We start from the raw sequence: 26,451 nt of genomic DNA, 5'->3' as shown, positions 1-26,451 counted from the left end.
TGATAGGCCTAAAAGGCTGCTGCAATAGTATTTTATTCCCTCTGGGTTAATTTGGACAGGTTCTTGGAGTGAGTAACCGCTGAGAAGCAAGAGTAACCTTTAAATGGGAGCAAGTGCCATGTTAAGTGAAGCCGCTCCTACTGGAAATATCAGTCACAAGAGGGAGGCATTCCTTAAGAGAAGTGCTACTTTAGCTGGCATTCTTTTATCTATTGTCTACTGTATTCAACTGACACTAAAAGGCTGATACCACAACACTGGGAAGATAAAAGCTCACTGTCTATAATGCGATGGATTGAAGACCTAACAACACTAGGAACATTTTAAAAAGTGGTATATAGGCACCATTTATGAATAGACTTACATTTGGTTATTTGGTCTGCCTTTATGTGTAATTTACTCCTCTTTCCCTCTTTTTCCCATTTAGAACATTGTAATATTTGAAACTGAGCCTTTCAAGTATGTAGTTACACTTGCATTTTTTGATTTGTTTTATTGTTTTGTTAAAACAATAAAAATTGGTACTGTGTTCTACTGATGCGTTGGTAGGGATATCAAATTTATGGTAAAGAGAAAGGAGAAAAAGAGAAGACATGTTGTCAATCAATGTATTTGTTTTAGTATACTTGCATTAAGCTTTTGAGTATAACAAAGTTCTATAAGGAATTGGTAATGTATGGATGTTTATATTTCATAGTCTATATGAAATAATTTTAGAACAAATAGACATTAAAAGTAGAGAGGAAGTTGTTTCCCAGGGGAAATTGAGAATGTAGTTATGCAACATTAGTTTTCTACAAAGTAATATGTGTGAGAGAGTATGTGCACCAATGCCCTGGGATGGTTGGCCTTTCCTTTTAATATATAATGTGCGCCTTTCAGAACAAACACCTTCATAAATATACAAACTACTATTGTAGGATAACTATCATCAGAATCACACAACACAATATTTCCTATTGTTTCATTACTTTGACACTGTGAATGATACACCAATATAGTGCATATGTTATTATATTTTCTCTTTTTCACTTTTTATATGTAACCATCCCACTGGCAAATAGCTAGACAACCTGGATATTGTCACGACGACATGGCTCTCATACATCTCCATGTGTATTCGTGTGTGTGTTCATGTAAAGTGGGGGAGGGTGCTAAATCATGTTTTCGAACACGTCAAGCTAATTAGATGAACGCAGAAATATTTGATTGGATTGTTTCAAGTCAATAGTGTGGGTGGGTGGCAAACTTTTTGAAGATATATAGTCTCTGCAGGAAGGATGGATGAAAAAATAGTTCTATCAAGGTGCTCCCCCAAAATTACCGAATTCAAACAGAAACGTACTGAAACCTGCATTTTGTGAGCTTTGCAATACATCCCGTCTCATAGAAAATGAGCAACACAAATGCGCATAATAGGGGGAAATCAGCACACATTTTAAATGTACATGCATACATTTAAAAATGCACACAAGATGTATACATTAATGTATACGTTAAAGGAAATGTGCACAAATAAAGTACCCATTTTTTTAATCACATGCTGATACAGAAATGGGATGCAACAAGCTTGAGCTCAAAAAACTGTCAATCTCAACTCAGATTGACAGATTCATCCATCCTTTCCAGTAGAATCAGGAGTCAAGAATGTGCAGTGTCTTTTTAAGAGTTTGTGTGCAAACCTTCATTACTTTAGGATGCAGTTCATCAGGCTCTGGAGATTTGAACTCTTTCTAAGAACTTAGGTGTTCCTTGACCATTTGTTTATCAATCTCAAACTGCAATCCTGCCCCCTCAGCTTGTGCTTCACCCACACGTCAGGAATTTCTTGGAAGGGCCGCTTTTGGCAATATTTGTCTCCCAACAGATATTGGGGCAATTGAAGTCCCCTATCACTACTACATCAGACTTCCTTGAAACACTGGCAATATCATTTGTTCCCACATGGATGAGAAGAAAAGGGTATGTGTCAGCGGGCTTTATGAGCTTTGGCAACCCTTCAGTCACATCTCTAATCTGTGTTCCAGGGAGATAGCATACCTGGTGAGTCCATGGGTCTTCATGACATACTTGGGTTTCAATCCCACACAGCAGGGAGTCTCCCACAACAACAACTCTTCTCTTCTTCTTGGTCGACTGACGTTGTGCCTCTTGTTCACTGTTGTATGGTGTTCCCTGTAATTCTTCCTCTGCAGGCTGTCCTCCAGTCTCATCTTCCAGTAGCTGAAAGCAGTTACATAGCTCTAGTGGTTCCACTGGTACAGAATATCTTCTAGTTCGTCTGCTCCTAACTGTCACTCTTTTCCAGGGAGTTTCCTTTTCATTGGCTTTCCTCACCTCAGCATTCTTCACTTCTGCTTCAGCTTGCTGTTGCTTTTCAATCTCTTGTGCTTCTTGTTGCTGTTGCAGTTCCACCATTTGGACTAAGAACTCCTCGCCTTCTCTTATTCCTTGGAGGGTGGAAACTCGCCGCTCAAGTCCTCTGAGTTTTTCTTCCAATAGTGTAACCAGTTTGCGCTTGTTGCAGGTGTACACCATGTTGTTCTCAGGCAGGAACACAAACATTGCACACACTTTGCAGGTCACCACCACTAGAGACTCCTTTCCGTGCATATTCTCTATTTCTGTTTTGACTCTTCCTTTCCTATTGTATTGGAATTGCCTGTGCTTTGTCCTGTCCTCTCTGAAAGTACACAACAAATTTCCCTACTATATGAGTGTCAATTAAGAGATGAAAAATTTGTTAAGGATCTCCCCCTTGACCTCCCCATCAAACACCCCTGACAAACTCCTGTTTGTTACCTCTGATTGCTCGCTCTCTGAGAGCTGGCTTCCTTTTGTAGCTTCTAGTTCAGCTGGGGCAGCTCCTCTTCTCTACTTCTCCTCAGCTTGGAGTCAGGAATCAGAATGAGACTCTCCACTCACTCAGCTGCTGAAAGCAATCAGGCCACACCTCTTCAGGCCTGCAGCAACTCTCAGGACACACCCCTTGACTCAGCACTCAGGAGTACATGGCAAGCACATGGCCTCTTTGAATAGGCAGCCTCCTGGATTTACTTGAGGCCTCTCTTCTCCTCCTTGCCTTGGTCTCCTCTTCCATTACACTTCCCTCTTCCACTACACTCTCCCTGACAAACTCCTGTTTGCTCCCCCTGCTCCCTCTGAACGCTCACTCTCTGGGAGCTGGCTTCCTTTTGTAGCTTTTACTACAGCTGGAGCAGCTCCTCTTCTCTGCTTCTGCTCAGCTTGGAGTCAGGAATCAGAATGATTAGGGATCATGGCCAACCCATCCATTGACTAACTCATGGTATTTTTGTCTGTACCTCCTTGCAATATTGCATATTGTTTTTGATACTTTTAAAAATGTCACACACAGACACCCCACACCCCATCTTGAAGGCTGAAACTCTCTTTGTGTGCTACTAAGCATGACATGAAAAGCACAGAGAAGAGGATAGGAACTTTTCTAAATTGCCCTCTAACCCACAGTGCTGTAAATGTATGCAAGCTTCCAACTTCTGGCATGATGCAACTTGAAATGAGTTGCTTTAATAAACAGTTATCAAAGCACTTGAGGACAATGTAAGCGTTGACCTTATCTGGATAATTATCTCTTAGTCTGCGCTGAGTGATCTAGTTAATTGCTCTTGGCACCCTTTGCAGCCATGCATACTCTTAGCCCCAACCTCTCTTTATTGCTACAGCATCTTTTTGCTTGTCTGAACTGTTGCTTGAAATTTGTGATACCTCTTTTGTGTCTATGCAAAGCATTGCTTTTCTGGAAAAAAAATCCCTATGCCTATATAACCTTGCAAATGCATGGATGTTTTTTTTTAAATTGCTCAAAGATTCAAGTCTTTGTAAACTCTTTTCCCAGCATGCAGACAGGCAAAGAGCAGTGCAAGCCAAACATGCCTACTCAGAAGTAAGCTCCGATGAATATAATGTGTGTACAGGACTACAACTGAGGATACTGAAAAGAATGTGTGGCAGAAATGTGAAGTATTATTTGAAAAATTGTACTCCCTTCCTCTGCAGAAAAGTTAAGTTGGGGGAGCGAGAGAGTACCACCCCAAATTTACACACACACACACACACACACAATTATCTCACTCTTTTACTAAAAGTATCTAGAACATAATCACAAACCGTAATATAATCAATAAGAATGCAGTACAAACAAATAATTTCTAAAAAGCAAATAATAATAATAATAATAATAATAATAATAATAATAATAATAATAATAATAATAATAATATATTTCTTACCCGCCTCTCCGTTTGGATTGAGGCGGGGAACAATAAGTATAAAATACATAAAACTGAATTAAAAACATAGCATACATTATTAAAACATCCCCAAAACAAAGCACAACCAACACTTTAAAAGGTATACATTAAAACGGCATACTTTAAAAGGGGTGAGCAAAACACAAATCTTCCTTAGCAGTATTGAGATAAGCAGAGAGTAGGGTGACCATATGAAAAGGAGGACAGTGTTCCTGTATCTTTAACAGTTGCATAGAAAAGGAAATTTGAGCAGGTGCCATTTGTATATATGGGGAACCTGGTGAAATTCCCTCTTCATCACAACAGTTAAACCTGCAGGTGCCCTGCTCTCTTTTAAATCTGGTCACTCTAGTATAGCTCCTGCAGCTTTAACTGTTGTGATGAAGAGGGAATTTCACCAGGTTCTCCATATATGCAAATGACACCTGCTGAAATTCCCTTTTCAATGCAACTGTTAAAGATACAGGAGCCCTGTCCTCCTTTTCATATGGTCACCCTAAGTTTGCAGCAAAATACACTTCCTGCCTTGCAGGCCATTGACTGGAGAATAAAGTGGCCTCTCCAGTTAGAGAAATTGGTCATCCGTAGTATAAACAAATATATTAATGCATATTAATTTCTAAGCAGTTAGTATGCTATTGTGATATTTCCAGCTCATCTAACTTTATATGATCACTCATTTAATGGTATTCAAAGTTTAAGAATAGTATATTGTATGTTGGCCAAATCTCACAGCTAGCCTTATTGCCTGGTAAATATATTCAGTTACTTAAGATGGCCATGGGGACTGGCAGCACTAGATGAGGTATGGGTAGAAAAGTAGCCTATTGTAGCCCAAACCCATGATTGACATTAGTTTACTGAAAGAATCATGGAAGGTTCTGATGAATGTTACAGTGGCCGAAAAAAAACAGCTCAGGGTTGTTTGTGGATTTAGGACAAAGAAATATTCTGGGAACCATGCAAGTGCTCTGTCATCAAAAAAATTTATTACTTTCTTCAGGTGAAGAAGATCTCCAAAGGTAAAAGTACTAATAATTTGGAACAGGTCATTAGTTTAGTTATGGTTACAGAGATATTATGTTTGTTATTTTAAAATGTCCTTATAAACGTAAAGAAAAGAGATTCATAAAAGTAATGTTATCTAATACAGATAAAAGTATCTATAAAATGTTATTTATAGATTGTGTGTGTGCGCAACTGTGCTAAAAACAGATTTCAATCTTTGTATCATTTCAACTGTACCAGCAGATATAAGGAATAGTAAAGGCACATATTATTATAAGGACTTTTACTAGTCCTTATAATATAGATTCTCTATACCTTATGAGGCAACCATTATTGCTGCACTTTGTGTCTTCCAAAAAGACTATGGATGAATGGGTTGCCAAAGGTTTGGTCAGCGGTTTTTCTGCAGACACTAGAAACTTCCTTTTGTAATATATGCATGTACCAGATGTTGCAAGCACCAATTTTTTTTACATTAGATTTATTAGAACATTCAGAGAGAAATTTGAGTGTTCTGTATCTTATATTTTACAACTCCCAAACTTCAACTATTTATGAACCGCCCAGAGAGCTTTGGCTATAAAAATGTAATAAATAAATAAATAAATAAATGATACTACAAAGACCAAATTTTAGCCTTGCTATGTAAGGATAAACTTAACTTTGTCCCAAGGCATGGGTTGAAGGTGCGTAATGCAGCCAAGGACATGGGAGTCCACTCAGTGCCTAGATGGGAGAGTGACTGGAAACTCCATGGGCAATATCCTGTGTTTCCACTAATTTCTGGGGTTCCTTCAGGAAGCGTTGGTTCCTGCAGGCACAGTGGAACTAGTGGAGGTGCAGCAACAGTATTGGATATTCCTTTATATGTATTGTCTTGACAGAAAGTTTGTAAGAGTTTTATTTATTTTATCAGGGTTAAAGATGAGTGAGATATTTGTTTCAGTTTTGTTTTTGACCAGAATTTATACAGTTCGCATCTCCTAGAATTGAGTGTGGACTCAAAGGCAATCTGTGATATGAAGTCCATACATTTCCAATTTGTGCAACATAAAATGCAATCAATAAATATGTACGTTTAAAAAAAGGTGCACAATTGATGTGAACAATTGGGGAAATGTGCATGAAAATACACCAAATTCTTAGTGCAAAACAACCCCCAAAAGGCATGATTGCAACAAACATCAAGGTGGAAATCAGAGAATATTGATGAGCTCTAGTGTTGCTGAATCACCTATCCCTAATTAGGATTGCCAGATATTTATTTTATTTATTTACTGAATTTCTAATCTTACATTTTAATATCCATACAGTTGCTTAGAAAATTCTAGATACTTTATAAGCGTTAAATAATTACTATCCCGCTTTCCTTCATACAGTTGTATCCAGAGTTGTGTAGTGCAGAACCCCTCAAATTAGAAGTTCCTGTGGGCTGGAGGAGGGGAGGCAGTTTTCAACAATTCCCTTTCCACCTTGCAGACTCTTGGACTCAATGGCCTACTCTGGACCTAACCCATAGAACTAAAGGTGCTATACATGGAGTTCCCAACTGGTTTCACCTCTACCAGGATGGTTGGGGGACCTTCTGGAGCAGACTTGGGTATGGGTGGGCGTGCATGGGAGCTGTGGGGTGAGGAGAGCAAGGAAAGTCTTGTTGTCTGTGCAGGTCTGTTCATGTGATGTTGCATTTAAGTCATTGACTTGGTTCGCATGTCATGATATGCCACTGTGGCTCCAAGTTGTGTACCAGCCATAGAAATTGATTGCTTGGGGAATTGTCTTTAATAAGATATCAGGATTCATGAAACTACTTATAATTCAAAAAGGGCATCCAAAAACATTCTCTAAAGAATGTAATAAAACATATGGAGGCATATAATTATGAAATATTGTTCTGTCTATATGTAGACTGGTTTGATACAAATCTATTATTCATCACTGACATACTGTACAAGAACTTCATCAGACACCAAAATATTATTAAGCCCTTCAAATGTACATTTTATAATACTGTTGTATTCACATGAAGCAGCATACAAGCAAATAGGGATCTTAAAATGGCAGATTTTGTGCAATCAGAGATGCAGGGCTTTTGTTTGCTCCAATACTTTTTTTTTTCAAGTTCTAATGATGTGAGTATATTTGGATGCCATGGTGCAACTATGATAAGAGAGAGCCATGCTGGATCAGACCAAGGGGCCATCTAGTACTGCACTCTGTTCACACAGTGGCCAACCAGCTGTCAACCAGGGACCAACAACCAGGACCTGAGTGCAACAGTGGCCGCCCGCCCATGTTTCCAAACAACTGGTGTAAATAAGCTTACAGCCTCTGATACTGGAGGTAACACATAGCCATCAGGACTAGTAGCCATTGATAGCCTTATCCTCCATAGTTTCGTTCAATCTCCTTTTAAAGACATCCAAATTGGTGGCCATCACTACATCTTGTGGAATTGAGTTCCATTTAACAATGCACTGTGTGAATTTCATTTAATGATCCCAGCTCTTGTAACCTTCCCTAATAGGGAAGATGCTCCAGCCCTTTGACCACAACCACAAGATCTCTTTCTTGATTGGTCACTGCTCACTCAGGGCTCATCTACACCAAGCAGGATATTCCACTGTGAAGGTGGTATATTAAAGGCAGAAGCCACACTACTGCTTTATAGCAGTATTGAAGTACACTGAGAACTGTTGGGGCCCATGACACATGCCAGATATTGCTTTCATACCACTTTCATAGCATTATATCCTGCTTGGTGTAGATGTGTCATGGGCCCCAATAGTTGTCAGTGCACTTCAGTACCACTATAAAGCAGTAGTGTGGATCCTGTAGTGTACTTCAATGCCTCTACTGAATGGTCCTGATACAGATCCCTGTGGGACCTCAATATTTATTTCCCTCCATTGGGAAAATTTACCATTTATTCCTACTCTCTGCTTTCTGTTCTTTAACTAGTTACTGATCCATAAGAGGACCTCTCCTTTTATTTCATTACTGTTCGCTTTGCTCAGGAGTCTTTGGTGAGGGACTTTGCCAAAAGCCTTTTGGAAGTCCAAGTAAACATTGTCTACCTGATCACATCATCTACATGTTTATTGACACTCTCAAAGAACTCTAAAAGGTTGGTGAGACAGGACTTACCTTTGTGGAAGGGGTGTTGATTCTTTTTCAGCAGGGCTTACTAAATTTATCTTTAATAATGCCATCAAACAATGTACCCAGAACAGATGTTAAGCTAACCAGCCTGTAATTTCCCAGGTCCCCCCAGATCCCTTTCTAAAAATTGGTGTTACATTGACCATCTTCCAGTCTTCTGGTACAGAGTCTGGTCTTGCATATTTTGGTTCGAAGATCAGCAATTTCATCTTTGAGTTCTTTGAGAACTCTAGGATGTATACTATCTAGGCCTAGTGATAATTTAAAGGTGTGTGTGTGTGTGTGTGTGTGTATGAGTAATTTTGATTGTATTACTGTTATATTATTGGGTTTATCATTTCTTTATTGTGTTTTGTGGTTTTAAATTGTGTATGTTGCCTTCTGAGGGTTTTCCCAAAGAGGTTGTGGCTTATAAATCTTTTAAATAAATAAAAATAAAAATTAAATAAATTATATGTTAGGTTTTTTTAAAAAAAAAAGGCTATGGCAGCAGGCATAACAGAACATTTGTGCAAAAAAGCTATAGTAACAAAGTTAGATTAAACTATATCAAAATAGTATTCCTGAATTAGACATAAAAATGTTCATGTGGTTGAAAAGCACAAGAGAGACCCTTACTATTGCTGATATATCTCCCTTTACTTTGCCGCATTTACTACTTACTTCTTTTCTTACTTGGAAGACAGCTATGGGCATAAATTATTTCCAAAAGAAAAAGGACCAGAATTTTGCACTTTTAGATGTCAACCAGTATGAAGGCAATGTGATATGCATGGTATAGGACTCCAAAACAAAATAAATGACCACCAAAAGCTTATCTAGTTTATACATTTAGGGCGCAATCCTATGGATCTGCCCTGGGTACTTGTAAGCTTCCGAACTTGGAGGAGGGAAAGGAAAGACGGCTGGGGGATGGCTGGGTATAGCTCAGATCCCTACGACCCCAGTCACCTCCCCTCCTCGCCCACCAGCACGTTGCTTTTTACTGTAAGGGTTCAGATTTAAAAAGGAAAAAGACTAAAAATAATAATAAATAAGGGTTTCATATATGTCTTTTCTTGTTTCTAATGATATAGTTATTGAATTTATGCAAGATAAATTTTTAATCAAGAAATGTACACATTTCAAAATTGAAAATAGGAGGATTTTCTCTTCAATTGAAATTATGCAGAGTGTTGGTTGATCACTGGAGATTCTGAGACTTGTATTGCTAGTTGTTGATGTTGTTGTTATATTCATTACATTCTTGTGACACAAGTTACAGTCCTTGATAGGAAAAGATTCTTCACTGCGCTATGGAAGTGCCACCACCATGTTCCCCTGCCTCAAGCTAAGTGTTTCAACCTTGGGGTAAGGGGAGTCAGTAGCTCGCAGGATTGAGGTGATGAGCACGGCTGTGCTTACCTTGATAATATTCACAAGTGTTAAAGCAGAAGTGCTCGGTTATGCGAATTCCATTGGTGGAATGCTCACAAAATCTCTTGTCCACTAGATCCTTGAGGTGGTAAAGATTATTCTGAAGAACTGGATGGTTTTACCAACTGTTACAGCTCTGTTGCAATAGTATGCTGAAACACATGTCCATCTGTTTCTAGTGTAGACTCTGTAGGTCAAGTGCAGGTCAGATGTGCATTGCAGATGCTACAATTCAGCAACTCATGGCACACAATTATTGCAGATCTGTCCGTACATCTATATTTGGTTGAGATTTGAGAGTTTGAGTTACTTTAATTACATTTTCTTCCATTAGTAATTGAAGTTAACAAATCCCTCACTGCCTTCAAAGAGTCTAAATTAAACCCGCTACACTAATAATAACAACAACAGTAATAATAATAAATGGTAGATAAAAATGAATTGCCTTTCTTTTATAAGTGGAAGATAAGAATAGGTTTACTACCAGTACTGCATATAAGCATGAAGTATCTATCACCTACTTCAGTCTCTTCTTTCTTCTGTAAAATGATCTCTGAACACATTTTTCTACAGGGTGTGCTTTCTAACCACATGCAGTTGCAATGCAGCAGAAAGAACTACATTAAAACATGGGGTTTGTTTGTGAAATAGGCATTTTGAATTTCAAAGCAGAAATGGCATTAAACATAAACTGTATGCAAGGTTCAAAGTGCACTTTCTGTCAGGGAGACAGAGCATTAAGTGACAAACTGAATATATTTTACCATAAACCAAAGGCCATATAATTTTATCTTGGGGATCTAAATAATTTGAGATCCATTGATTACAGGGGGAAAGAGCCTGGGGGTTCCAGTTAGGCTAATAGGGGTCCTTTTGTGATGAAATGTTGCATAAATAATAACAGAGGGGAGGGCTCTGTTCACTGTTGCTATGGAGACCTTTGTGCCTGACTGAATTCTATTCTCTTCTCCTTTAAGGCTGCAGCCACTGAGTCTTTGAGTATCTCTGTATTTTACATCCTTTTTGTCTTTTATTTTTCTGCAAATGCTTGCATGGTTACAAACCAAAGAAGACTGCTGATCTGTGTTACTTGGATGGTCAAGATGTTTGATGGCAAATCATGATTTTAAATCCTGTACATTTACTTTTATATAACTAGAACTGCTTGAATACTGCTTTGGAAGGAGGGAAAACTCAGCCGTCAGCTTTGTTGACCTGGTTTGTTTACATAGAGTGCTATTTTATTTTATTTTTTGGAACTGATCAAGAAATATTATTTTGCAAAGTGTACGACAAAGGTAAAAAAAAAAAGGCTATATTGATTTGTGTTTTTCTTGTAGCTTGCTTGTGGCACTGGCTTGTTAAGGTTTTTATTAAAGTTTTTGCAAACTAGGTTTCTGGAACATACTGCTGTAATACGTTAGGAACAGATCAGCTGATTCTTATGAATGGTACTTGTAAATGATGTTTAAAGCTAAGTTTTTTAAATGTCTTAGCAAAATTAACATTTACTAAAGCATATTTGTTGTATTGGATTGCACATTATTCAGCTTAAACATCAGCAGTTTGAAGCATCTTTAAGTAGTTGAGTTTTATTCTCTATTTTGCTCTCTTTAATTTCTAATTAATGCTTTGTGGTAATAAAATGTCTTTCTTATTTTTGTATTAAATGGTATGTAGTTAGAAGTAAAATATGCACTTCATGTAATCAAAGAGAGACCCTAAACTATTATTTTCTTGGGTAGTCTACATTCAGAGATTTCAGCTAATATAAAATACACTATAGACTGTTGCAGACAATAGCATATGATTATAATGTCATGGATGAACTGCAGTGCCAGAGCCAAAGACTGTGAGTGACTGTTCAACAAATTAAATAAATGAACTGATCCTACTAGCTGGATATGCCTAAAATACTCACAATGCTTTTCTTTACAAGTTGTACTCAGAACTCAGAACTGTATAACTTTTAAGAGGAGAGGCTTAATTTATTGAATTCTTTGTGATGCCTGAATGTCAGTGCAAAACACAGTTAGGATGGGGAAGCCTCATTCAAACTTCTCCACATTCCTCATAATGTTGCAAAATAGTACAGTAAAGCATGCCAGTGCCTTTTTGCAGAATTAATTCCGACAAAGCATACTAATCTATTACATCATTTTACAGGTTTATGATATATTGCTAACAGAACATATTGGAAGAAATTATTTGAATAATAATAGATTTTCTACTTTGTTTGTAATGAATAAAGCACATAGCCTGTAATTTATTGGTTAGTACTCATTTTAAAAACAACCAAACCCATAGAACCTGGGCAATCAGCCATAGTGGGCAGGATGGCAATCATGAAACATAAGGAATTCAATATTTTTAGTATGCCCTTGATAGATAAATATGTGGCATTTCTTCTTGTTCTTTCTTTCTTTTTGCTGAATTTAGAGGGGGGGGGAATGTTCTGACATCAGTGCACCTTAGTTGCTTAATCAGTAGCCATGCTGCTAAGAATGCTTGGATGAGTTACTTTGGGTCCCTAGGATCACCATGTGTCCTTTTTTACAGAGGGCCTTCTTGAATTTGACGGTCCCCTATTTGAAAGCATCTTCTATTTCAGGGATGGGCAACTTGTGGCTGGTTTGCCTAAAACTCCTATTATCCCTCACCGTTGACTATGCTAAGGTAAATAGAAACTGTGGACTAAAACATCTGGAGGGCCACAAGTTGCCCACCTCCAGCGATTTGAGTAACTGTCCTGTCTAATTCCAGTTTTAAGTTAAAAGAGCCATAAGAGCTGTTGCATATCTGAAAAGCAGACAACAGGCAGGCACAGAGTTCTCCTGGTCATAGGCTTCTGCACTATGGGGAGATGTACTGTATTTCTGTTTATATTATAATAATTATATTGGTTCTATACATATAAATTAGCATATGCAGACTACAGCTCACTTTTGTCCTCTTTTCTGAGCATGTATTTCCTCGTTTTTTGGCAATTCATAAGTGGCCATCCTACTTACTCATCCTTAACATGTGCTGCATTTTGAATTAAGTAAGAGCTGAGGGGCTATTAATATTGGTTCCCCCAAATGACCCATTTCCTGGTGACTGACTTCATCGTTCATAGGATGACTGTGAATAGCATGGCAAGAGACTTTTCTTTAACTTTGTTTCTGAGGCACCTATGCATGAGCAAGGAGCTAAGAAGCATATAGAAAGAACTCTGCCAAAGCCTTATCTGCTGTTCACCTTAGGATGGAAGAATTAAGGAGTCCTTTCCTGTTGTTTTTAACAACAAATGTTGTTTTTAAATGGATACTGTTGTTTTTATACTGATTTTATGTTTTTTAAATTTTTGTATACGTTTAATGTTTACTATTTTTAATTGTTGTAAACCGCCCAGAGAGCTTCGGCTGTGGGGCGGTATATAAATGTAATAAAATAAATAAATAAATAAATATCATTTGCATTTGCAACAAAGCTAGTGTGTGTTACAATTAGGGTTGTCTGCTGCTTGGAAGTCCGGGTTCCACTGCATGCCCAAATTGGCTTGCATTTGCAAGGTGAGATGCAGGTTTTCCCTGAACTCCAGGGAGGTTTCACGTTTTTGTCTATCTGTCTGTCCACAATTTGCACAAGTAGAGATTTGCACAAATTGCACCTGAAATTTGCATATTTTGCAAATTTGTGGCCGTATTTTGTGCCATTTTCACAAAGTATGCAAATTTCCACAAAATTCAGCCTTAATTTGTACAAATTAAAAACACACACATAGGAAATCTGCTAATTGCCCCAACTCAGTGCAGACCAAATGCTTGTTGAGTCTCATCCCCCAACAGATTCCTCTGAAATCCCTAGGCACAATATGATATAGCTGCCTCTGTCCCATAAATTTCAATATACTTATTTACTTCCCTTTCCTGTGTCTCAGGGGTAATAGCTGGGGCTGCTTGCAGACCCTCGTCTTGTGTTTGTTAGAGTGTAGAATGGGATAAACTTTAATCCCTTTAATGCTGATAGGAACAGCCATTTTTAACACCACCTGAGGCAGGGGTTTGTCTTACCTGCATAGATGTTCATGGAAGCATGGAGTAACTTAAGCTTTCCTTCATTCCATCAAGCATTCCTTCATTCCATCAAAATGGTCTCTTATATTGTTTTCATTCTAGCTGTTCTGCTTTTTTTTTAACCACTTTCCTCAGTATTGATGAGAGAAGGGCTTCTTTATGAAATAAATCACCCAAAGTCACTAGTGTTTTTGTATTTTTTTAAAAAAACAATCAAAATTAATAAGTGTAATGAGAGATCTATATTTTATGTGAATTTTGGTGTCATCTCTGGAATCTCTACTGAATTCATTGCAGATTTGGAGAGCCTTACTCATGAGAAATATCTGTAGGAAGCTGAGTGGAAGTTAAAATAGTTTCAACATTTGCTAGGTATTTGTCGCTTTTTATGCGAAAACAGCCCAAGGAATCGTTGAGAAAAGCATATATGTGAGAATTTAACATAGTAATATGTCCTTTCTAACTGAGTATATTTGTTACATTTTTTTATCCCATCTTTTTCCTCCAAGGAGCCTAAGATGAGAAACATGATCTGCCTCTGTCCATTTTAGTATATCCAGAATTACTTGTGGTTATTATTAATATTTACATCTTCTTAGAGGGATTGTTGTGGTCTAGAAAGTCACCAGTGGCAGCAGCCATGAAAACTACAAGCCTTAGGGCAGCACTTGCTTTAGAACGAACCAATTTTGTTTGGCTATGAATGAATGATGTGTATTTCTACTAGTAAACATAAATTCAATTATCAAAACAGCTGCTGGTTTAAAAGACCAGAGTTAAGGCTATCTCATGTTGGCTCAAATTCCAGAAAGTCAGGAACTGGGAAGCTAAGGCTAATGCCTTAACAGATATGTCCTGGGATCAGTGATGATGTTTTGCATTGTCACAAACTATGCTTGCTTACAACTTATTGAGCAGGGGGTTGGACTCAACTGCATTGAGCAGGGGGTTGGACTCGATGGCCTTGTAGGCCCCTTCCAACTCTGCTATTTTATGATTCTACCCTCTCTGCACTCTCATTTTTCCTGGGTCTTTCCAGCCCAAATCCAGATGGGGAGGATAGAGTGCTTGGGACCAGCAAAGATATATCATGTTGTTCTGGTCATGTATGGTATTCTGAAGCATCTGAGCTTTACTGTATCGCTAGAGGAATCCTCCTGAGGGTTGTCCCATGCCTGTTTGTTGCTGGCAGGATAGGTGGAACAATGAGAGAGAGCCCTCTTCTAGTACATCCTAACATCCTTATTCTGTTTTTGTTCTTGTTCCACTTGGTAAGGCTGGATTACATGAGACTTCAACTTTCTTATTCTGGGTTTTCAATTGCACCATCATGAATGAGACAAAAAAAACCCTTTCAAAACCACACTGAGATTTCCACTAGCAGGCGTGCTGAAAGTTGTTTGGTGTTGCTTTCGAATCCAAGACGCTTGTTTGAGATAGAACGGGCTGAGAGTCTGAAAGAAAAATACTCATTCTGTACTATATTGAAATTTCCCCCCTCCCTCCCCTACTTGCATGCTGCAGGACCTATCTGTGGTTGCTTTGGAACAAGAGGAGCCTGGTGAGAATAAAACACTTTTGCTGTTACCATGTTGCAGTTAAAACAAAGTTATGTGGAAGGGTTAAGCACCCTCTTTAAGTGCATTACTTGTTTCCTTCAAATTGCATCCTCCCAACATCACTTCACACCAGAAAAGATTAATGTTGGAACAAAAATCCTCCTGGGCCCACAAGGACAGCAGATACTCCCATGTCCGGTCCTCATGGGCCCAGACGGATGCACCCAGCACCAGGGCAGGTCCATGCCTGACTGCTCTGTTTCCTCTGCCCCCTTTGTCCTTTCCCCTGCTGCATTAATGGCAGCCACCATTAATGCAGCAGGGGGAAATATGTAATTTCCTCAATAATGCCAGAGTGGAGAGAGAAAATAATTTCTCTTCTCCCCCCCCCCCCCCAGCATTGATGCAGGCCTTAAAGGCCCTATTACGTAATTTCCCCCTCTACTCTAATAGCGACAGCTATTTCCCCAGCCTTGGGGAAATCACACTCTCCCCCCCCCATGCCAATCATGGCCTTAAAGGCCCTCTTAACCTTGCGTTAAGAGGGCCTTTAAGGCCCTGATTTGTGGGGGGGGGGAGGCAAAGCACGGTTTGCCTCTCCCCCTGCCACTCAGGGCCTTAAAGGCATTCTTCTTCATTAATGGCAACATCATCAGCCATAATTGTGTTCGGAAATACAGCTACAAGCACCTCAAGTCAATAGCGAGAGTACCACCCTCAGCCCTGCTGCATCAAGGGAGACCCCTATCTCTCACTGTCAACTCACCAGTAAAAGCGTGGGTCAACTCACAGAATAAAGGCTTGAGTCATATCTAGCAACACAGTAATGCACAGAATAAAAGGCTGCCTTTATTTACATTGTTTTCTTCCTCTTTTCTCTCATTCTAGCTTTTCTGGTTATTTGATTATGTATTTATTGTGTATGATTGAGAGTTGCATGTATGAATGGTACACTTTTTCTGAGGATAATGGAAGTGATCCTTTGGCTCCTTCTCTTTGACCATTTGAGAATGATCATTCTTCCTCTACTATAAACGCTCTATTAATGGTAATGGGAGAAGTGAGGTTATAGATTTGTTCCCTGATCCAGTGCCTCACCTTATAACCATGCCACTATCTTCTTTCTGCAGCAGAGAGATAAAAGTAGAGCAAGGAAAGGAGGAAGACACTGTAGGGAATGGTCTTTGCATATCTGATGAGAGAAAGTGGCCCTTTGTGTTTTTCTAGATTTGTGGACATTTCAGTGTGGTAGTGGTAAATTTATACATACAGGTGGTCATCATGACAGCCCCCATAGCCTTGCCCTGAAGGAGAGACAGTGTGTGTGCGTGTGTGTGTTGTGTGTATGGAGATATGTGTAAACAGACAGACAGACAGACAGACCCACACACCCCAACTCAGTATTTTCCAGCTGTTTCTTTTCCTAACACCAAGGGGACGTTTACCTGGTATCAAATTATATCACTTCATATCCCAAAACAAGCCAAAAATACTGCATTTTCTTAGACTCACACCTATCCCAAAAGAGGGCTGTTTGAATCTACCTATATTTAGATGTAAAATAAACCAGCAGTTCTTGCACAATTAAAAGAAAATGCTCCAAAATGCAGATAAACTATGCATACCCCATGGCTATTATGAATAAACGTAGCATTTTAACTAATTCTATAGCAAGTGTTCCAAAATAGTTTCCTCTTCAGCAGCCATTAGATTTTTATAAGACTTTGGGAAGGCATTGCTAGAATATTTTGTAGAGCTTTAAATGCTAGAGGTTCCAATGAAAATGCTAAATCATTTGAAGTTATGTATTGAACAAACGTAGAGAATATATTGGAAGAAACATGGAGAATATTTTAAAAACACGAGTTTGTTTCACTTGACTATAAGAAAATATATGCCACACGTAGTTGAACTTTCATTATGTTTCACTCCTCAATGAATTTGTTTTACTGCAGATCATTTTAAGCCTTCTTTGTTGATATATAGGTGCTAGGAATTTCAAGCAGAATAAAAGTGTGTTCAGCTAGTAACGCTATGAATATTCAAACAAGGGCCAAACTAGATCGTCTCTGGAAATTTTGTAACTGGAACTCTCCATGTTTTTTCTTTCTTAAAAAGCTGGTAAAGGGGATAATTTATTTTGGATCAAATAAAAATAATTTATTTTATTTTACTGTCATATGGGGTCCCAGATCCAAGTCCCCTCACTTCCAGTGCTGCTAATAGCTGCAGAAGAGAAAACATTTAGATGCAAAAATGTGCCTTCAGTTTTCCACCCTGGGGCTAATATTTATTTATTTATTTATTTATTACATTTTTATACCGCCCAATACCGAAGCTCTCTGGGCGGTTCACAAAAACCATGAAGAGCGTAAAAACAACCAACAAATTTAAAACACAAATACAAAATACAATATAAAAAGCACAACCAGAATAAAACCACACAGCACAAATTAATATAGGTTAAAATATGAGATTAAAACAGCGAAGTTTAAATTTAAGTTAAATTAGGTGTTAAAATACTGAGAAAATAAAAAGGTCTTCAGTTGGCGATGGAAAGAAAACAATGTAGGTGCCAAGCGAACCTCTCTGGGGAGCTCATTCCACAACTAGGGTGCCACAGCAGAGAAAGCCCTCCACCTAGTAGCCACCTGCCTCACTTCCTTCGGCAGGGGCTCATGGAGAAGGACCCCTGTGGATGATCTTAAGGTCCGGGCAGGCACATATGGGAGGAGGTGTTCCTTCAGATAACCTGGCCCCAAACCGTTTAGGGCTTTGAATGTTAATACCAGCACTTTGAATCAAGCCCGGACCTGGACTGGCAGCCAATGAAGTTGTAGAAGGACTGGTGTGATATGGTCTCGCCGGCCAGTCCCTGTTAGTAGGCGGGCTGCCCTGTTTTGTACCAGCTGAAGTTTCCGGACCGTTTTCAAAGGCAGCCCCATGTATAACGCATTGCAGTAATAGCAGCTTTGGGAGGCAGAATAATATAAGTTGAGAAGTTGGCATGGAGATAAAGGGCTAGACTCCTCTCTCACTGTACCATGGCCTTTTCCAAATCTCTCTCTCTCTCTCTCTCTCTCTCTCTCTCTCTCTCTCTCTCTCTCTCTCTCTCTCTCACACACACACACACACACACACACACACACACACACACGTGGTCAGTTCCAGTCATGGAACTACCATGAAATGTGAAGTTTGACCCTGATATACAATCATTTAGTCAACTTCATAAAGCATGATTCTATATTCCTGTTCTTTGCTGCAAAGATGAAGGGCCATTGGTAGCTCCCAATCAATTCAAATGTTGCTCTCCACCTCTCTCACACACTCAGTGGGCTGATATGCATGACACAACAGTCTACCATGTTTAACCCATAGCAAGGCTGCCATTTTGCATATCCAAATTCTGCTTGGGGGTTGTCATGTTCTTTAACCCTCACATAACCCACACCCACCGGATTCACACGACACAATAACCTCTGAGCAGGAATCAGCTATGCAAAGTGGCACCCATGGGCATCGTGACTTGTCAAAAAATTATTAAGCCATGCTGAGATGTACTGTACCACGCGAATCAGGTCAACCATTCTTTATAGTAGCTGTTCACTCTCAGAAGGGGTTCTTTATCTTTGTCGTGCTTTTTGCTTTAGCTGTGGGCCGGCTGCTGTGATCTGGGCTGCCAGAGAAGACTTTGTGGGTAGGGATAACACAGGAGCTATCAGCCATTTAGCTATGGTATGGGAGGAGCCCAAGAGGAAAAAAGCAATGTAATTAGCTAACGGTAGTGGTCCATGCACAGGCACCAGAGGTGGAGGGAAAATTAAATGCATGGGCAAGAAAAAGAGCAATGTGGACTAGCACTGGGAAGCAGATAAAAAAAAATCCAATACAAGGACCAAGTGAGTCTGTCAGAATTTGCTTTCCTGGTGACAGACTGACGAGACCATTTAACCATCAAATAATCCCTGCCACCTGAGTTCAGACAACATGACAAACCATGGCACCCAGAGGTAGAATATTCAACACGGCTGCCAGCACACACTGCAACCCACCATGCCTTAAATAAGACACGGTGGTCTGTGGCAATTGTGTAAACCTGTTACAAAGCACTGACTTGAGCACTGCAAAACAGTTATGATTTGAGACTGTAAAACATCCTCTAAAGAAAAGGCCTGGAACAATGTATGTGTATTTGCATAATACCAGCAAATCTTTCTGATTGCAAGAGAAGTTGTAAATTCTGTTTTCTTTACAGAAACTGATATCAGATAGAGTTGCTGATCCTATACATTTTTGCCATCAAATGTTATCACTCTTAAAGCTTCCAGGTTTTCTTTAGAGATGCAAAGACAATGTCCAGTGATCTAGATTTGGTATTTATGGATGATTGGTTGTTTATTTCTTGAGAAAAGGGTTAACAATGGAAATTTGAAAGGCACCTTGAGAGCTATTTTTAGTAGAAAGGTGGGTTATCAATTTAATAAATTGGGGTGACTATATGAAAAAGAGGTCAGGGCTCCTGTGTCTTTAATAGTTGTATAGAAAAGGGAATTTCAGCAGGTGTCATTTGTATGCATGCAGCACCTGGTGAAATTCCCGCTTCATCACAACAATTAAAGCTGCAGGAGCCCTGCCCTCTTTTGGATCTGGTCAATCTAGTATAGCTAGCTAGAGTGACCAGATCCAAAAGAGGGCAAGGCTCCTGCAGCTTTAATTGTTGTGATGAAGAGGGAATTTCACTAGGTGCTGCATGCATACAAATGACACCTGCTGAAATTCTTTTCTCTATACAAATGCAGGAACCCTGTCCTCCTTTTCATATGGCCATGCTAAATAAATAACAAATAAATCACATATGTAGATGTTACCCAGACACTGTTATTTAGCTATCTCTGGTGTAGATAAAAATTAATGAAGGAAATCAAGCTCATGCTTTACATCTTTTATTATTATACAAAGCTGTAATGCTTATCTCCATTTTAGTCCTTCAGTTTCTCTTGTTTTAAAATCTGTTACTATATTTTAAATCTTTATACTGTACCTAGTTTTTAGTTTGTTTTTATACTGCAGTTTGAAACTTTTAAAGTTTCATATTTTTTTAATCTCATACATTTTATGGTTTTAATGAACTGCCCAGAGAGGTTCAGCTATTGGGCAGTATAGAAATGTAATTAATTAATTAATTAATAGCCTTGAACTGTGCCAAAATACTAAATGAAATAGCTCACACCTGATGATTCATTCCTGCTGTGGTTGCATCAAGAAATATCTGAGAATAAAAATCAATATAAAAGTTATAAATAAAACCACAAGGAAGACTAAATCTGGTGCCTAAAGCTTACAAAAGTGAAGTGCTTGCATCTCATCAAGCATGCAAGAGATCAAAGCGAAACCCTTAACAATATCTCTGTACAGACTTTTAAAGTACAGTTACTCCATGGTTGAAATGATCTTTGTGAGTAGAGAGGGAAGCATGGAATAAAGACACAGACAACAGAGCTTGGGATATTCTAGGGCAGTGGTTCCCAAAGTGGGATTGTGGGCGGTGGGATTGCATAGGGGGGCGTTAAGAGGCAAGGAGGCTGCAGGGTGGCGTTAAGAGGCAAGGGGGCGGCAGGGGGATGCTAGAGGTGGTCTTTTCCGAGAAGCGCATCTCCAGAAGGTCTTAAAACCCAGGGACATTTTTATGGAAGAAGGTAGTTTGGTCCCAAGCCATATAGGGGAAGAATCCACACATGTACTAATACCATTTAAGAAGAGTCCTTTTAACTGTGAATTGCTATCCTGCACTATGGAGAGTGGTTCAGAAGCTCCTGGTTGCATTTCCAACATCATATTTGGTGGAATGTGGTTTTAGTGTGGTCTGCCTACTTCTCTCCAAGCAAAGAAATTGACTCCAGATTACTAAACGTGGTGATTTAAGACTCATGTTAAGTGACTTTAAACCAGACATTGGGAAACTGGTATCACTTCATCAAGCCCATCCATCACATTAAGAGTTTACAGAATAGTGAGGTACTCTATCTACCCTAGTTACTAAATGTGATATCTAATATTCTTGCTAAATGACTATCAGACTTTGAAAAGATGATATCACTGGATCAAGTTCCTCAATTATGTTTAAATGAATAAACTAAAAAAATGTAACTGGATTTTGAATAAATATTCAATTGTTACTGTTTTGAATTTTATTGTTATTATCTTCCTTAGTGGGTCGTTGAAAACTGCTATTCTGAATAATGATTTTTATAGTGTAGGGTAGGGGGCACTGGGCATGAATTTGTTGAACCAAGGGGGCGGTTACCTGAAAATGTTTGGGAACCACTGTTCTAGGGCCTCTTTATTTAAATATGGGAACTTTACCCCTCCTGGATCTGCACGTGAAAGGGCGGGAATCTCTTAGTACCATTCTTCAGGCACCTAGCCTGCCAATAAGGTGAGCCACTCCATTGAACACAGGAGTCAGGTAAACCCACCCCCTTATTCAAGCAACAATACAGTGTATGGGGGGGACCAACCTACATCTTCCCCACTCAGTGCTGCACAGGTCCAAGTAGATGAGACAGGAAGGTCCCCAAAGGCAAATCATACCCTGACACAAGAGCTGCACAGCCCCCAAGGAGCAGGACCTCTGGGTGCCAGAATGCTCACATCCCTATTGTAATATCGTGCAAATTCCAGCACACCCAACCACAGGAGGGTGCCAAGCCTCTGCTTCGGTACCCTACCCCCACCAGTGCAGGGGAATCCCACAGGCCAACATGCCCCGCCAACACCTCACGCTGCCCACATGCTATTGCATTTGCAGACTTTCTTTCCCCCACCCTCCCCCCATAAAAGCCACCGCCTGCCCCAAGCCATTCCGGCTGGGCGGGAAGTGAGCGCCTTTGTGACCTATCTCAGCAGAAAGCAGCACATCTGCCAGGGTGCCATGGAATGAACAGAATTTCCTGGAAAAGAAGTATTGTTTACTTGTGCTCAACTCATATTTCACTGCTGTTGCTCAGTGCGAGATAGTTGCTATTGAAACTGGCTTTGTTTTTCCATCCATACATTGAGTAGAAACACTTTTGAGTGGATGCATCCTAGCTTACTCTCTCACATCAATGTAATATCAGGCATTCTATTGTTAGATCAGATTCCAATATCACAAATAAGCCTCTGTTGCATGTACTGGCAAATTTAGACAGGATTTTGTACAGAAGTCTATTGTTGATCCTAAGGAATGTGAAACCAACCAGCATGTCATTGTCCTTGGTTCCATTATTCATGCATGTATTGTTGTGTGCTTTTTATTGTTACGTGGAGTTTTTTTTTATTCTACATGTGTAGGTGTTGTAGCTTTTCCCCCACGACAATACAAACCTTAATATTATTGGTATGCTGTCTTCTCTTCAAAAGAAGAAGACTGGATATACTATTGCTCAAAGACCTTTTCTGTGTTTACCTGTTAGGTTATATTTTGTTTTGTTTTTGCAAAGATGAGTTTTCTGTATCTAGAGGCCATAAATTCACACACCCCCTTCCCTGCTGTGGGGTGCTTCTTATTGACCTTGTCTCACTGGTGGTATTTTTGCTGTAGTGTATAAGGTAGTAATAGAGGGATCAGGCATTGTAGACCTTCAATATCTGTCAAATGAAGCATGCAGAGCTCTTAGGATTTTTTTTCCATTGCTCCTTCACTCAGCAGGAGAAGGTATATATGAAGAAGAGGTCTGAAAGAGATGGGAACTAGAGGAGGGTGAAACTGCAGTTACACTCAAGAACTTGTATAGAATCCTTCTTTCTGTATTGCAGTTTTATGAACACTTCTCTTTCCACAAGGACTTATTTCTTTTTTTGTTAACATCACAGCAATGTCATCTTCCCATAGTTAGTTAAATCCTAGTCTTTCTGAAGCATAGGCAGCAGATTTGCAATGATCATCCTGAATTATACAATTGGGAAATTATCTCAAACTGCTTCTCTCCTGCTCTGTGACTAATTTTTCCTTCTCTTCATTGTCCTAATTTGTATAGTGGTATTATTGTGATTTTTAATTACAGATGACTTTCTGTTTGTTTGAAGAGTTTGCTGTACATACACTAATGTTTGGGGACTATGCGATCACCTTTGATTTTTAATTGCACTTTTTATGAGAGAGTGCTGCTCCAAAGAAACAAAATATGCATGACAACTATAGAACTAGATGTTGTATGAAACATGCTACTTGGAGAATGTGTTTTTTGTTGGCTGGACTGAGGAAGCCCTTGTTCAAACTTAATCCACAGGTTTCCCTAGTACACAGTGATACTATCATCTTCATTATGCTTTTAAGGGTGTGTATGATAAAAAAAAAATTATTTATACTCAATCTAAATAGTGGTGGTCATACTTTAAAATGTGATGTTGGTGCTGGAGGTTTTTTCAATTCCAAAGTAATCTAACGCTTCGCATGAAGAAAGTCTGTTAGGTATTGTGGTGATGTTTATTCAGAAAGAAATGCATAACAATTTACTGTTCTTAGTTGTGTATAGAAAGACATCAACTGATTATATTCTAGAACTTCCCCAATTTCTACTTTCTAGTGATGGTTAGAAGAATAAAGTCCTGTTTTGATAATGTTCCCATGTAGTTCAGGTATATAAACCCCTGCTCCACCTTCATCTGAACAATATGTGGCCTCTTTTACACATCCAATTTTGATTTGGGAAGTGTCATGTTCGGGCCTGTTCCCTCTGGCGTTCACACGTGCTGGCAAACTGACATGAAACACATCAGTGAGACTTCTTTTATTGAGGAAATCACACAGTAGACAAGCTTAATGGTTTCAGAGTCTCTAAAACACACTTAAAGCTGAATGATGGTTAGAAAGGTTTAGGCTCTTTTTTCTGAACAATCCTTAAGGCAAACACTTGGAGAGGGTGTGTGTGAATAGGGTACACCAGTAACTGCTTTGAGCTTCTCCAGATGCCGCATATGCTGGCACCTCAAAGGAACATGGCCAATCTCCTAAAACAAAGACCCTGGAAAGGTTGCTCTGAACCACCAGAGCCGGGCAGAGAGATCCGTCACTCATTTGTTAATCTCAGCCTACCACTACTGAGCTGACCCTGTTACCACGACTTCAGGAAAGGTTAAGCCTCAGGCCCAGGAGTCCCATCCTTCTGCTAAGGACTGGGGACTCCCTGCCACCTGAGTCTGGGCACGAACACAGAATCCACAGCATATGCAAATCCAGGTCTATGAAAAGCCTCACTACTTTTCGTGGCACAGTTCTTAGATATCCAAAGTCCAAATAGCAAAGCGTCCATGTGCAGAGTGCTTTCAAAGTCCCAGGCGGAGAAGGAATCCAAAGTAGGAGGGAGCGTCAGGCGTTGCATCGAGAGATGAAACCCAGCAAAGCGTTTTCAGCTTTGCACCAGCATTTAAGGCCTATTCACTTGACAGACAGGTCCTCTGACCTGTTAACCATGCCCACGTGCCAAGATGGTGGGATGTTACAACCCACTTGAAAGAACGGCCCCCACCTTTTCTAAAACACTCTGAAGTTCCCAGAGAAGCAGCAGCTTCAAGGCTGAGACAGGGAGTGAAAAAGCTGCCCTCATGGGAACTTCTTATAGAGATAAGCTTGCAGAGTCCTCTGACATTCTCAAACCATTTCCTAATAAATCTACCCACTATACATGACAGGAAGTCACCTTGATTTCCTAATATAAAGGAGAATATTAATTGTGGTGAGTTTTTCACATCAGCAATGTGCCTCATTATGAGTTCTCCATGTCAGGCTTCAGTAGAAATAGGAGGGGTTAAAGCTGATTGTCATAGACTATGCTGTCCCACTGTTTATTCACCCTTGGGCTTTTGAATGGCTTGGGTACTTATGAATTAATGTTACTTAACATACAATCCTGCTAGAGATACCACATCTACATGTCAGCGTGGGAGATGAATACGGGGGAGAGGGGAAAATCATTTGATGTAGCAAGAAAGAGAGGGATTTTCTACTCATGGTTGTTTACGGGTTCTTTAGATGATGATGATGATGATGATGATGATGATGATAACCCGCCTCTCCCTCTGGATTGAGGCAGGGTACAGCACAAATAAAAACACCATAAAATACATTCAACTAATTCAAACATTTAAAACAGTGCATCATTAAAAGCAGCACACCATTAAAAAAAAAAGCATCTTAAAATTCAACTGGGTAGGCCTGCCTGAAGAGATCAGTCTTTATGGCTTTCTTAAATTCTGGAAGACTTAAGTTGACGAATCTCTCCCAGCAAGCCATTCCACAAACTGGGTGCGGCAGAAGAAAAGGTCCTCTGGGTAATAGTTGTCAGCCTTGTTTTTGTTGGCTGGAGTAAATTCTTCCCAGAGGACCTGAGTGTGCGGGGCGGATTGTAAGGGAGAAGGCGATCCTGCAGGTAGCCTGGACCCAAACGAAATAATAAGAATAAGAATAATAAGAATAATATGATGATGATGATGATGATGTCGATGTCGTGATCCTCCATTTTCACTTCTGCTTCTAACTAGCACTTTCGGTGAGTTTTTTAGAGCAAGGAAAATGCAGCATTTAATTGTGAAAGCAAAAGAAAGCATAATTTCCTTTGGTGTATTTGTGTGATTCTGCTACAACAGTGCCGCTTAGAGGTTATGGAGTAGAAAAGCAGGAAAGGAAAATGCTCTTCATGTAGTGCTTAGATCTCAAATCTGCAACAAAACTGAAAGCAGATATAGTGGATTAATGGCAACAGCCTCCTGTAAAAAAGCTCAGAGAGAGATGGCTGTCAAGAAAGAGTTGAGGGTGGCATGGGAGCTGGTTCTGCAGAAGTATGCCATTGTTCAGGAGGAGTAATGATGCTGTGAAGCAAATGTAGCCTGTGAATGTATCAAAGCCCAGGTCTCCAGTATTTTCTTGACACATGGAGACGGACCCTGTAAAACTGCCCTGCAATTTATTACAAC

At 39.5% G+C, this 26,451-nt stretch overlaps 1 protein-coding gene across 3 annotated transcripts in view; it reads left to right on the top strand.

Annotated features, from left to right (window-relative positions):
* The window catches only part of CTNND2 (catenin delta 2), a 636,702-nt gene that overhangs the window by 170,460 nt on the left and 439,791 nt on the right, over positions 1–26,451 (top strand). The window contains exon 1 of one of the 3 annotated variants that reach the window (XM_063130231.1): positions 11,122–11,176. The exons of the other annotated variants lie outside the window; for them this stretch is intronic. The gene's annotated coding sequence lies outside the window, so the exon portion shown is untranslated. Of the gene's footprint in view, positions 1–11,121; positions 11,177–26,451 lie in introns of those variants that run through there. 3 annotated transcript variants of the gene reach the window in all.

This window comes from Elgaria multicarinata, chromosome 7 (genome assembly GCF_023053635.1).
Source record: "Elgaria multicarinata webbii isolate HBS135686 ecotype San Diego chromosome 7, rElgMul1.1.pri, whole genome shotgun sequence".
Classification (NCBI taxonomy): domain Eukaryota; kingdom Metazoa; phylum Chordata; class Lepidosauria; order Squamata; family Anguidae; genus Elgaria; species Elgaria multicarinata.
This window is presented reverse-complemented; position numbering and strand designations above follow the sequence as displayed.